The sequence below is a fragment of the Natator depressus genome, chromosome 3 (assembly GCF_965152275.1).
Source record: "Natator depressus isolate rNatDep1 chromosome 3, rNatDep2.hap1, whole genome shotgun sequence".
NCBI lineage: Eukaryota > Metazoa > Chordata > Testudines > Cheloniidae > Natator > Natator depressus.
The window spans coordinates 109,833,930-109,848,297 of record NC_134236.1 but is presented as its reverse complement, the minus strand read 5'-3'; the positions used below and the strand labels follow the sequence as shown (position 1 = coordinate 109,848,297).

General features: G+C 40.3%; 1 protein-coding gene across 1 annotated transcript in view; it reads right to left on the bottom strand.

The window, feature by feature from the left end:
* Positions 1-14,368, bottom strand: part of UTRN (utrophin) — a 594,030-nt gene that overhangs the window by 490,093 nt on the left and 89,569 nt on the right. The window lies entirely within an intron of this gene.

Here is a 14,368-nt window from a genome sequence, read left to right as displayed (position 1 = left end):
CTGGCTGGGATGATTTAATTGAGGATCGGTCCTGCTTTGAGCAGGGGGTTGGACTAGATGACCTCCTGAGGTCCCTTCCAACCCTGATATTCTATGATTCACATCCCTCCTGGCTGCTAAAAACCAAGTGAGACAGTGGGCTCTTTGCTGGTGGAGCCTGTCAGCACCTTGTTACCTGACAGCGTGTTACCAAGGAGGCATTGGTGAGGCCCTTACTCTATTATTAAATTCTTGGTGCTGCTAATGTCATTGATCTCCTAGTTTGGGGAAAATGATAATAGAGAAGGCTATGGCAATATTCACAGTATTCAGACTTCCTTAACCCTAGGCCTGGATTAGAACCCGTATGGGTGACACTGGATGATCCCCTCTTGGCAATCGAATAGGCAATTCACCCACACTGATTTTAAACTCTGTCAGTTGCTTTCGATATAGCCGATCATGGAGTTGCTATTGTATTGACAAGGTTTCAGGCCTTAAATGAAAGCAGATGGACCTCTGAAGTGGTTCACTCCTTTTAATATGGAAGGACCCAGGTGGTCATTATGAACTATTGTACACCCAGCCCAAGAACCCCTCAGAATAGAGGACAGCATGATTCTACTCTGTCCACTTCTTGTTCAACATGCATATGAAGCTGGTGGTATACTGTCTGCAACATCCGTTGAAGTGAGCTGTAGCTCACAAAAGTTTATGTCAAATAAATTGGTTAGTCTTTAAGGTGCCACTAGTAGTCCTTTTCTTTTTGCCTGCAATAAGTAGATGATACCATCTCAACAAATGCAGTGGAACAAATGACCCAATATCTATTGGATAAGACATGGACAGGAACCTGTGTAAATCATGATTTCACCGAAGGTTTGGAAATCATGAAAGTGCCCCAAGCCACGATCTTGTACATATTTTCTTCCTTGAAATTGATTAAATGTATTTGTAACATTCATTCCTTGCAAACTCCATGAAATTCAATCCTTTACTGTTGTGAATTTTTCTTTAAAAAAAAAAAACCCACGTGATTTGCACAGGGCCCTCGTTGTGGGTGATGACTAGCAGCTAAAACTTAATCCAGACAAGACAGAAATAAGGTTGTTGGGTAGGAGAAAATAAACCAGAAGAATTAGTAAAAATTACATCATCCTTCATTAGTTATGAAACAAGCTTGCAATTTAGGGATATTATGAGATTTAAAACTACCACAGGATGACTAGGTTGAAACCAAGTTAAAGCTATGTCAAAGAGTACCTTTTTTACCATCTGCCTTGTCATTAGAGTCACCTTGTGTTTCAGATTCAGACTTTTTACACTTATCCATGTCTTTGTCACCACAAGTTCAGACTAAACACATTACTTTGAGCTACACGTTGAGCCTATTCAGAAGATTAAATTCATCCAAAGCATAGCAGCCTTTTAAATATAACAGTCTCACACTGGACACAGAACCATGATGATGCAAAAACTGCACTGGCTGCCTATCAGCATCTGAATGGAGTTGAAGGTGTTGGTTTTGATCCATTAAAGCCTTAAATGTCTGGGGACCCAATTACTTGAAACACCATCCCCCTTCCCATGCCACACTGCAACAGTTCTGGTTAATACAGCCATGTGAAATGGCACTCCGAGGACATTACAGAGAAGAGGGAGCTGCCAGCCTGGAATTCTTCACCAGGGTCCCTTGACTCTAACACCTTTCCCCTATGATCCTCCAGGGCCCAGACATACTGAAAAAGCTTATCTATTTTTTCAGACATTTGCTAAGAGGACAGAATAAGGGTTGGATGAGGGTATTTATTAGTATGAGATAATTAAGTTTGGGGGCCGGAACTGATAGCGACTGTATGGGTTTAAGCATTTCGTATTAATTTTGGGGATTAATATGAATGGAAAGCCTTGTAGGGGTGCCCAGATTATCATCCCAGTGTTTAACACAAAAATAAATAGATAAATAATAGATGAGATGAAGACTGAAATACTGCGCATTATTCGCTAATCTCCATCCCCCTACCAAGACCCCGTCGATATGCACGTAGAACGCATCTTTTCATGGGCTTGATCTGTCTCTTTGCATTCCTAAGCCTTTGAGAGAACCAAACACCAGTAATTTAAACCAATATTTGAGGGTTTAGGTTAATTTAATTTGGTTACCATTGAAAAATAATAAAGCAGGTTTATTAATGTTTGCAAAAATAAAAGTCTCAATGATCATGTAAACCAACAATGATTAAGAAACAAATGAAACGGCATTTGCAGTAAACTGTGATCTGACTTTCACCACCACAACCCCATGCACACACTCCGACACCCCACCAGGAGTTTACAGTTAGTGTTACCCCAGAAAAGCTTTGCTCTATAGGTTTCCTCCCCCCCCCTTCCCAGTTTTCAGACCCAAGGGCTGAAGTACTATCTAGGCATTTATACCACATTCATCACTGCGGTATTTGGGGGCAAGGATTGGGTGGGCAACACAAGCGTCTGTCAATGCAAGCAACTGGACTAGCAGACTATTTCAGTTCACTTTAAATGGGAACGTCTTATTTTTTCAGCTTCTGACAAAGTGACAAAAATACACTCTCACTCCAATCCTCTGTTTTAGGAATTTTCCACCTACCCATCAAGGAATTTATGTGACCCCATCAATTTAACAACTAAGCATTCTTGCAACACAAAAAGTCACATTTACTTTACGTTTTTCCAAAGCATCCTGCTCACTTTCAGAACCTGTGGATGTTACTTTCCCCTCCAGGCCACACTTTTATATTTGATTTATAAAGCTCTGAAATTAGCATTTTAGTAATTAGTGATTATAGTTAATGAGAGGTCGTGTCTACTGTTCATTTACAAATCCCCAGGAAGAGAATTTCAGATCTGAAAGGCTGATGTACTATTAACTAGAGCAACACACACAATGCCCAATTAATTTTATGTGCTACCTGTCTGTAAAGGTAACTTCCAGAGACTGACATTATGACACAGACGACAAACTGTCTACATTTGACCAAATAAAATATTACCATTCAGTGAAGCGTATGATACAATATACACACACACACACCCCTTCATGTGCATGACATTAACTTAAGATTTTTCAGGCATATGCCAATAAAATTCTCTCTCTCTCTCAAAAAAAAAAGACAGAAATAAGCAAACATTATGAACCAAAATTATGTTCTCAGTTACACATGTGCAACCCCAAAGTCAATGGGGTTGCATAATGACAGTACAGAATCTGGCACATAACTCACTCCATTATTACAGAAACCACTCCCTCGGTTAGTTTCTTACTTTTTAGCCCTGCCCTCAGTCATTTAATGACCTTTCCTTTGAACAGTTAGTTGCTGATCCTGCCTCCCAAGGGATGACATCACCCAGAAGCTCTCAACGGGGGGTCCGCAGCCCCCCCCCCCAGCCCTTTAGGGGGGCCACGGGGCCCCATGGCTGAAACCCAGAGTCCTGAGCCACAGCACCCCCGCTTATAGCCCTGTGGGGAGTTGCAGGGCTGAATCCTGGAGCCCCGATGCTCCAGGGGACACATGGAGAGCTGACACTCCCCTCCCACCCCCCCCCCGCCCCGGCAAACTGCAGTGCCTTACCCAGAGAGGAGCAGTTCCACCCACACACCACCTCCTCTCCCTCCCTGCCCCCCGTCCCCTGCTGGGCCCTTGAGTGTTTATAACATGGCGGGGGGGGGGGGCTCAGAAAGAAAAAGGTTGAAAACCCCTGCCATTAACAATAGTAAAAGACATTTTCAAACTCTCACAACAAAGAGAAAAGAAAAAAGGATTTTCTAGCAGGTTGGTTGTTGTCTCTTGTACTATGTTGTGTAACAGGAGTATGTTTGTGTCACTGGACTGCACTCATAACAAATGGCTCTTGAGATCAAATGCCAGAGCTTCATTCTGGAGTTTAAACACCTACAGAACACACTGGCAGCTTTGCGTATTCCTCCACCGCAAACATTACCATTTCAGTTGATCAGGACCTTTTCATACTCCAGTTCTCTTCTAGTTTTCAGCTTTATGCCTCCTTTTTGTTCCTGAACACACTATTCATACTGATATACATATAGGAGGGGACCGCACTGAGTTGTTGTGCTTTGCCCTTCGCTTAACCTCTGCGTCTAGTATTCACCTTTAAAGCCAGCCTTCTACTTTTACCATTTACATTACACTTGAACTATACCGGATTTTTTATTGATTTATTTTTTTTAAGACAAAAGGTATTTGTTCAGGGATAGTTGGAAGAGCACATTTGTGTCATGAAAAGGGCACTGGGAAGGTTTTATGGGCCAGATCAAACAGTCCCACTGCCTTTTGTGTCAACCAGTCCAGCAAGAGTGAACAAGGGTCAACGTTCATCTAAGTCAGCCTTAAATTTGCCTTGCACCCTTTGTTTAAGCTTCTAATTTTCTACAAAGAAGGAATTTAGAAATAAAATAAGGAATTAGCCTCTGGGTTTTCAATTATGGTACTAGGAATGTAACAAAATTAGAAATGCCTATTCGTCTAGCCTTGGGGTAGGTACACTGTATTTATCATAAATATCTCCCCACATCACACCAGTATGAGTTTACAGAAGAAAGGGGAAAAGTGCTCAGTTTTTCTGGGCGGGAAAAGCAGTTAGCATTTGTAATGTATTAAGTGTACTTAAAAATACAGATTTACTCACATATGTCATCATAAAATCTGTGTATGTATTATTTACAAAACCAAAACCACTTAAGTGTTTACTTCCAAATAATGGAGTAATACAAAAAAGTCAAAATCAAAATGCTGTCAGTACAGTAGGATTTCATACAGTGGCTAGCACAAGCAACCCTGATGCCGATCAGGGCCTCTAGCATTACCATAATATAATTACTAAATAATCATCTTAATGACTGTCACTGTTTAAAAAGATAAACTTAAGATTGTTAAGCAGATCCCCTCCCTTCTCAAATATGACCGACATTAACAGGAATCTGGGAGGAGTAACCTTTCACCTCCATATTGCAAGTCTGCATTTCGCCCAGGTCAATAATGACCACAAGTCTTACCACTTTCCGACGCTTTGGTTGTCCGTGTGAAAAGAGTTGGGGGTCTCAGCCCAGGTCCTAATGTACAAGTATCTACATGCCAAAATTGGCATCCTTGTTGGCAGTATCATTAGAGAAGCCAAGAATCAGTTGAGGACGAACACTAGCCCCCAACACTTCGAGGTGGTCAGTGCAGGTTGGGAAACAGAAAAATGGTTGGGGCATGACGAGAGGAGGCTGATAGGAAAGGAGGAAGTAATGGAGGATTGACAATCATTTAAATTTTTGAAAGGTCAGCCAGGACTATGGTTCTTTAATATCATGGGCCAAATCCCACCTCACAATGAAGACAAACTTTGGTTATTGACTTCAATGGGACCTGTGTCTGGCCCCTTATCTCTCCATAAGGCCTTGTCTATACTGGGAATTTGCCCCAAAATCCAGTTATCAGTGGCTAGCCACTAATGTACTTGCACTGGTTCACTCTACCACCGAAAAAAGAAAAGGAGTACTTGTGGCACCTTAGAGATTAACAAGTTTATTTGAGCATAAGCTTTCGTGAGCTACAGCTCACTTCATCGGATGCATGCAGTGGAAAATACAGTGTGGAGATTTTTAGATACATAGAGAACATGAAACCATGGGTGTTACCATACACACTGTAACGAGAGTGATGGTAACACCCATTGTTTCATGTTCTCTGTGTATCTAAAGTCTCCACACTGTATTTTCCACTGCATGCATCCGATGAAGTGAGCTGTAGCTCACGAAAGCTTATGCTCAAATAAATTTATTCGTCTCTAAGATGCCACAAGTACTCCTTTTCTTTTTGCAGATACAGATTAACACGGCTGCTACTCTACTACTGAAGTAAGGCAAAACTAAAAGGTAGGGTAATAACTCCACCAGCGCAAGTAACGATGGTGCCTGTCTGCACTGGGGATTGCACCAACACAGCTACATCAATGACTGTAATAGTGGTAAAACTCCAGCGTAAGCAAGACAAAGGAATACAAGATACAGCCTCTTTAAAAAAAAAAATTACACCTCACTTAACTATTTCTTGGGATAGATGACATCAGAAACAAAACACCGAAGAGGAGGAATCGAGGACCCTGTCACTCTCATGAGAGTATGCTGCAAGTCTCTGAGCTAACAGTATTTGCTTGACAAAATACAAAGCTTACCTGGAAACTGGTGTCCCAGCTGCTAAAGAGATACTAAAATAGCTGTTTCCATACCTCCCAGCTAAAATATTCTGACATGCCATGTTGCCAGTCTCCACACATAAAAATGAAATTTAAAAAGAAACTTGAGTGTGCTAGGCTCACAGACACATCAATGATACTGTGACATCAGACAATAGGCCCTTTTCAGACACCTACACATATCAGTCAGTTACTGCACTGTTTTTACATAATGACAATGCAGAACTAAAAATGTAGGTGTTATGACACTGTGCCTGGCAAAGTACCTACTGTAGGTGGCAGTCTATGGTTAGGAATCCAGGGTTGTTCTGTTGACTCATATAGGGCCTGGTGCTAAAATCCTGCATTACGATTACAGATAGTTAAATGGGTACAAAGAGGAGCAGAGAGAGCAAACAGGAGACACAGATGAAGGTTAGAGTAGAAGGAAGGTCCAGTGGTTAGGGCACTAGACTAAGACTTGGGAGAGCTGGGATAAAGTTGTTGATCACAGATTTCCTGTGTGATCTTGAGCAAGTCACCTGACCCTCTCAGTGCTGAAGTGAGACTGGGCCAATTAACTGGCTATAGAGATATGAAAAAGATAACTATGAACTAGATTTGCATAACAGACAGACAGAGTAGGTATTTGCATTTCAGATGGTGGTTACATTAATATTATAATTGATTTCCACATATTCATGTGCTCCCATTTTCCCTTTTTAATCTCTCTAACCTAGGAATTGTTTGGCTCACTTGCATTCATGGAGGTGACTCACCAGTTTTAAGATCAGAAGTGATGATTATAATCACCTAGTCTAATCTCCCGCATAACACAAGCCATAAAATTTCACCAAGTAACTCCCACATAAAGGCCATCTGTGTACCAGAATGAGAAGACATCCAATGGATGTTGATTAAGAGCTGAGAAAAATATAGCAGTAGAGATATTGTTAAGGGGTAGAGGAAGGCCAGGCAGGCAAATGAGGACTATAATTTGTAGATGTCCAGATGTATCTCAACTATCAGTTTTTCACCTGGACATCTTACGATCAATTATGGCAACAAAAATGATTACAAATCCAGTGGACAATATCATGAACAACCAAATGATCCAGGCACTCAAGAGGCTGTTCAACATTTCAAGGGGGAAAAAGGACATGGGAATCCACCCATCTCCAATTATTCTGCAATATTCTCTTACCATCTTTACTACATCTTGTATTTTTTTAAAAAAGTAAATTTTGTAAAGGCTGTAACTGCTGACTTGTAAAACAGAATTGATACAAGGTGGAAGGAGACATTTTGGTATTCCCTAGCAGAGGAGAAATTTCCTGCTTGAAAGAGGACTGCCGAGAAAGGCACAAGGCTAAATGCACAACAATGGGAGTCAAACAACTTGAACACCAGATTTAAGCAATAACTAAGTTTCAGGAGCATGGCAAGCAGTACTAGACTAGACTACTGTATGCGAAGAGGAAGCTACATCCTTCTTCCATTTAGCTTACCATAGAAGCCAACATGCATGGGTTCATTTCAGGATTTTACAATTAGGATTGAGAGTCTTAAGCAGCAAATCACCATACATTTTGTTCACAATGCTGGGATTAAGATAAAACTGACCAACTTTGAGTTCTGAATTAAAAGCAAGCAATTAATTAGGAAAATTAGTCTACTATCCCAGTTGGAATGCAATGATAGGAGAGATTCAAATTCTTGGATCACACCGATCACTCTTGGCATAAAACTCACTAGTTTAGTTCAGAAGAGATTATACTCAAACTAGAAAGGGTCCAAAGAGGGCTCGCTATTTTTAAAAGTGTCCCAATTGTCAATTTATAATTCATTTGTGAACCCACAGCCAATTTATATTTATTGTTGCAAATCTTGATGTATGTGGGAGAACTGTTGATGGTAAAGAACTTTAATTTAGCATGAAAGACTAGAGAAAACTTTCCTGAATAGTAATGTGTGTTAAATATCCAAGGAGAAACACTATCACACAACTGACACTTAATCGTTACAAATCAGATCAGAATACCAGTGATAAAACAACCTACACTCTGTCTAGAACTTAATTATTTCCTGTGTGCCTCAGAGACAAAAAAAGTTTCGCAAGAAAACGTCATGCAGCAAATATTAGGGAACACTTCAAACAAAAAAAAAAAAAAATACATTCTTCTCACCTGCGAAGATATTCATGTTGACAAGGGTATTTCAGTAAGATAAAAGGAAAGAAGGTGAAGTTGTTATGTACACTACGGATAATTCAGAAGTAAAAAAAGATGTCATGCAGGTTAAACCTGCTCCAGTATAGGTTAACATGGATAACGTTCAGCGTAATGGTACAGAGGTAAAATGTTAGTGTAATACTAAAAGCCATGCAACTATTTGTATCCCTCCGCTGAACTCTTTAGTAACAGCCTAATCCTGCAAAGTGGTTGGCCTCTCCTGAGCGATGACTTTATCGAGTGTTGAGGGAACTCACAAGAAGTGCTGAGTACTTCACATGATTGGACCCTATCATCATAACCCTATGCCACCAACAACATCTCCCCTCCCCTCCTCCAGTCACGTGTGAACTTTATAATCACATTTGTGCTAAAGTCAGGGCACTAACTTTTCATACACAAACAAAAATAGACGCCAATAGATGAAAAAATTGAGGGGAGTGTAAAATAAAAATATTTAACTGTATTTAAATAAATTAATGATGCTTAGACATGCCTACAAAGAGGGTTAACTAAATACCGTACAACACAGGCACCGTAGCCACCATTCCAGTTTATTTCAGCAGACGACAAATTAACTAGGGTTATTTAAAAATAAATGGAATTTATACTAGGTTGTTAGGAAAGATTTATGAAGTAAGTTGCAACCTACTGTAGTGAGTCTCTTAAACTTGTTAAGTACAGGTATAGTTTTGCTATATTTGGTTGCCTCAAATTTCTGAAAATAGAGGAACAGATGTAAGCCAAACAGGATATTTATTGGGTCATTTCCATAAAAGGTAATGGAAAACAAATTCTTTTATAAAGTAGTAATTAACCCACAGATTTAGAAAAGAAAACCGTAAAGAGTTTTTTTTTTTTTTAAGAGAAAACTGTGATAAGCCTCAAAATTAATTTTAATTTTTTTGCCACTTGAGTCACACTTCTCTAGATAAAGATAGAGATGGGATTTAAAGATTTTACTTCAAAATAATAAACTTCATAAATGTCAAACACAACAGTAACAATAATAAATGATTGGTTTTCCTTAGAACTTTCATCTGAACACCTCAAAGCATGCTATAAACATTTAGGCAAGCATCACTACTAATCTGAAGTTGGTATTATGATCACTTTCCCATTGGCCAAGTTGATAAATCACTGGGTTAAGAGATTTGCCCAAGGTCATATAGCCAGTCAGTATGAGATACAGGAACAGAACCTGGGGAGTCCAGCCTGCCAGTCCTCTTAGGTTTTGAGGGATATTTTCTAGAAAACATACATATTGTGCTGTTGGGTTCCCAAAGCCTTTTGATTCCCATTTAACTAACTGTAAATGGGAACTCCTGTAGCACTTTACAAGATCAGAGAACCCTGTACACCGACCATATCACAAATAAAGACCCAGTGAGCCAGAGAAGCATGATAGAACAGCGCGTTCCCTCCCCCCCCCGGCCTCATCCCTATCCACTAAAACAAAATCGGAACTACTCTCATTCACTGGCAAATCATCTTTCCTTCTTTTTATTAAGCTACAAATGTTACTTATCGAGATCCCAGATTTTCATTCCATTGTCATGTGTGGCTGACACCACTTCTTATTCACCAAATGACATTTCTCTGGGATTCCTCTCACAAAAGGAGTGAGATAATGGACCCTTCCACTCGATCAGACAGGATATATTACTAAGAAATAACCTGCAAGATGTTTAAGTACTAATCAGCTCTGCTATAGGCAGTCTAAAATACACACAAAACAACACAATACAATTACACTTACCAATCTTGAGAACCACATCTCCAGTCTGATAGGACTCTCAATGCACTGAACCAATGAGACTGGAAAAAGAAACAAACCAGCAAACTTTCGATGCAAGCTACCCTTTAGCTCAATATGCTGTAATCCAGATTCTGTCACCAAACCCAGCAACAGAAGAAAGTCCAACTTCTAACTTAAAATGGTTTACATTCAAATGGATGGATTTTCACATGGCCACCTCACAGTTGATTTTTTTTCTTCTTTTGTCCTCCAAATACACCGTCAAGAAAGTAGCCAACACGATAGAAGAGTAAACATACAATTTACCAGTGTAAACTATACGCCTTAAAAGCCTCCTTAAACCTGCGAGAGGTAATTATTCACAAAATTTTAAGATCAAACAGGACCACTGTGATTGGCTAGTCTGATATCCTATAATACACAGGCCACAGGGCCATTAATTCCTGACTGAACTAGACCATATCTTTTAGAAAAACATCCCATCTTGATTTAAAAATTGCCAGTGATTGAGCGTTCACCACAACCCTTGTTAAGTTGTTCCAATACTTAATTATCCTCACCATTAAATATTTGCACTAATAGAACTTCAGAGTTACGAACTGATCGGTCAACCACACATGGTCATTTGGAATTGCAAGAACGCAACTGGGCAGCAGCAGAGACAAAAAAAAGAACATATAGGACACTACTGTGTTATAACGTAAACTACTACAAAAATAAAGGGAAAGTTTAAAAAAGATTTAAACGAAGTAAGGAAACTGTTTCTGTGCTTGTTTCATTTAAATTAAGATGGTTAAAAGCAGCATTTTTCTTCTGCATATTAAAGTTTCAAAGCTGTATTAAGTCAATATTCAGTTGTAAACTTTCAAAAGAACCACCATAATGTTTAGTGCAGTTATGAACAACCTCCATGGCAGAGGTGTTCGTAACTGAGGTTCCACTGTACCTTTGCCTGTACTGAAATGCAGATTATTTGCTTGTGCCAAACTTATCAACCAACCCAGTTCACTCTGAGTTTATAATCATCTTCATTATTTACCCCTCCCACAACGTTTGGGTCATCTGCAAACGTTATCAGTAAGGATTTTATGGTTTCTTCTAGGCCATTGATAAAAGAGCCTATGGCCAAGAACAGAACCCTGAGGAACTTGACTGGAAACACTCCCACTCAATGATTCCCCATTTACAGTCACATTTTGAAATACATCAACCAGTTTTAAATCCATTCAATGTGTGCAATGTTTATTTTGTATCTTAATCAAAATGTTGTGTGATACCGTCAAACAACTTACAGAAGTCAAAGTCTGTTACCTCAACGCTATTACCTGTATCAACCAAACTTGTGATCTCGGGGGGGGGGGGGGGGGGGGGAAGACATGCAGTTTGTTTGCCAAGAGGTATTTTTCCATAATCCATGTTGATTGCCATTAATAGTATTACCTTCCTTTAATCCTTTGAGTCCCGTATCAGCCATTCCATTATTCTACCTGGGATCAGCATCAAGGTGACACACCTATAATTACCCAGGTTGTTCTGTTTACCCCTTTTAAGAAAGAAACGCATGAAGATTATTGTGGGACAAGTAGGTGACAGAGGCTAGCATTAGTGGGGCACAAGGCAATTAAAATCCCATATTAGTTGAAAGAGACTGGGTCAAAAATCATTTCAATCCACGCAATGCATTAGGAAAGCCAGTACAAAAAACCCCACAAAAACAAGAAGTTATCAAAAGTATCCCTGCACACTATAGTTTGAGCCAAGAAACTTCTGAAGTGGGGGAAAGGAATCTACTTCCTTCGACAAAAAGGCATACTACCCTCTTTAGTAATGCTCTTTCACTTGCCTCGCTGCCAGGGAAAGGTGTTCTGCGCAGTCATGAGCAACGGGCCTTTGCACAATAACGTCGGACAACATAAAGCTTGAATGGTTGAACATATGCAAAAACTACCTTTCTGAACAGAAATATAGCAGATTTTTATCTAATATATTTCTTGATTGCTGCCATTTGAGGAGGAATGAGGCGAGTATAAATGGGGCATTGGAATAAAATGCCATCTCTCATAGAAGGTCCCTTCTCCTGGCACCTGTTACAGAATTTTTGTTTCTTGCAGTTTGAACAGGATAACAGGCCTACGCATGGCTGGCCCTACAGAACTGGTTTTCAAACTTCTTGAGCTGAGCCTCCTCTCCCCCCACCCTTTAGAGTTACAATTTTTGGTTTTGCCCCCCAACTCAGACAAATAACAGTGGGTCTTGGCTCTCTCCCCAAGCCCCGCTGTGCTGAAGCCCGAGCCCCGCTACACTGGACTGAAGCCCAAGCCGCCTGGCGTCACCATGCCCCTCTAGAGGGAGTGTGCCCCACTGTATGAAAACTTCTGCCCTATGTCCTAATTAAGCTCCCATTACCTTCAACAAAATAGTTGTCATGGAAGCCAATTTACCCCCTGAAGTTGAATACCCTGCCTGATTAACTGCCTTGACAGTTCATAAATTCAGTCCTACCTACTAAAGGAAAGCGTAACTATCTGGCATGCACTGAAACACGAGTTTTTATACAATTAACACTACCACTGAATATCAAATTGGTATGACCCATGTTATATACAGGTAACCCTATGCTTTGTAGAGCTTATTGTAGCTCACCACAATAACTTCTTGCTAGTTATCAATGGTTCACTGTCAAACTGGGAGGATGTATGTAGAAGAGTCCCACAGCAGTCTGTCCTGGGTCCAGTACTAATCAATATTTTCATTAATTAACTGGATAATGGAGTGGAGAGTGTGCTTGTAAAACTTGTAGATGACACCATTGTGAGCGGGGTTGCAAGCACTTGGGAGGACAGGATTAAAATTCAAAATGATCGTAATAAATTGAAGAATTGGTCTGAAATCAACAAGATGCAATTAAATAAAGACAAGTGCCAAGTACTACAATCAAAAAGGAAAAAAATCAAATGCACAACTACAAAATGGAGAACAGATGTAGTACTGCTGAAAAGGAGCTGGGGGTTATAGTGGATCACATATTGAATATGAGCCAATGGAATGTGATGCCATTGCAAAAAAGCCTACTAACATTCTGGGGGGGGGGGGGGGGGGTATTAACAAGACTGTCATAGGCAAGACACAGGAGGTAACTGTCCTACTCTACTCAGCACTGATAAGACCTCAGCTGGAGTACTGTTTCCAATTTCAGGTACCACACTTTCAGAAAGATATGGACAAATTGGAGAGAATCCAGAGGAGAGCAACAAAAATGAGAGACTGTTTAGAAACCATGACCTAAGGATGAAACATTAAATAACTGGGCATGGCAAGTCTTGAGAAAAGAAGAATGAGGGATCATCTGATAACAGTCTTCAGATATGTTAAGGACTATGATCAGTTGTTCATCTCCACAGAAAGTAGGACAAGCAGTAATGGGTTTAATCTGCAGCAAGGAAAATTTAGGTTAGATATTAGGAAAAACTTTCTAGCTACCAGGGTAGTTAAGCACTGGAATAGGGAGGCTGTAGAATCATCAATGGAGGTTTTTAAAAACAGGTTAGACAAAACTGTCAGCAATGGTCTAGGTACACTTGATCCTCCCTCGGTGCAGGAGGCTGGACTAGATGACCTCTCAAAGTCTCTTCCAGCCCTACATTCTATGATTCTATAAAAATGTTCCCGAGGATAAACTATACCTAAACGGATTTCAGAGTAGCAGCCGTGTTAGTCTGTATTCGCAAAAAGAAAAGGAGTACTTGTGGCACCTTAGAGGCCAATTAATTTATTTGAGCATAAGCTTTCGTGAGCTATAGCTCACTTCATCGGATGCATTCAGTGGAAAATACAGTGAGGAGATTTACATACATAGAGAACAAGAAACAATGGGTGTTACCATACACACTTTACCGAGAGTGATCACTTAAGGTGAGCTATTACCAGCAAGAGAGTGTGGCGGGGGGGCGGGGAGGAGAACCTTTTGTAGTGATAATAAAGGTGGGCCATTTCCAGCAGTTGACAAGAACGTCTGAGGAACAGTGGGGGGTGGGCGGAAATAAACATGGGGAAATAGTTTTACTTTGTGAAATGACCCATCCACTCCCAGTCTTTATTCAAGCCTAAGTTAATTGTACCCAGTTTGCAAGACAGCCCCCCAATCTGAAGCAAATACTCACCAGCAACCACACACCACACAACA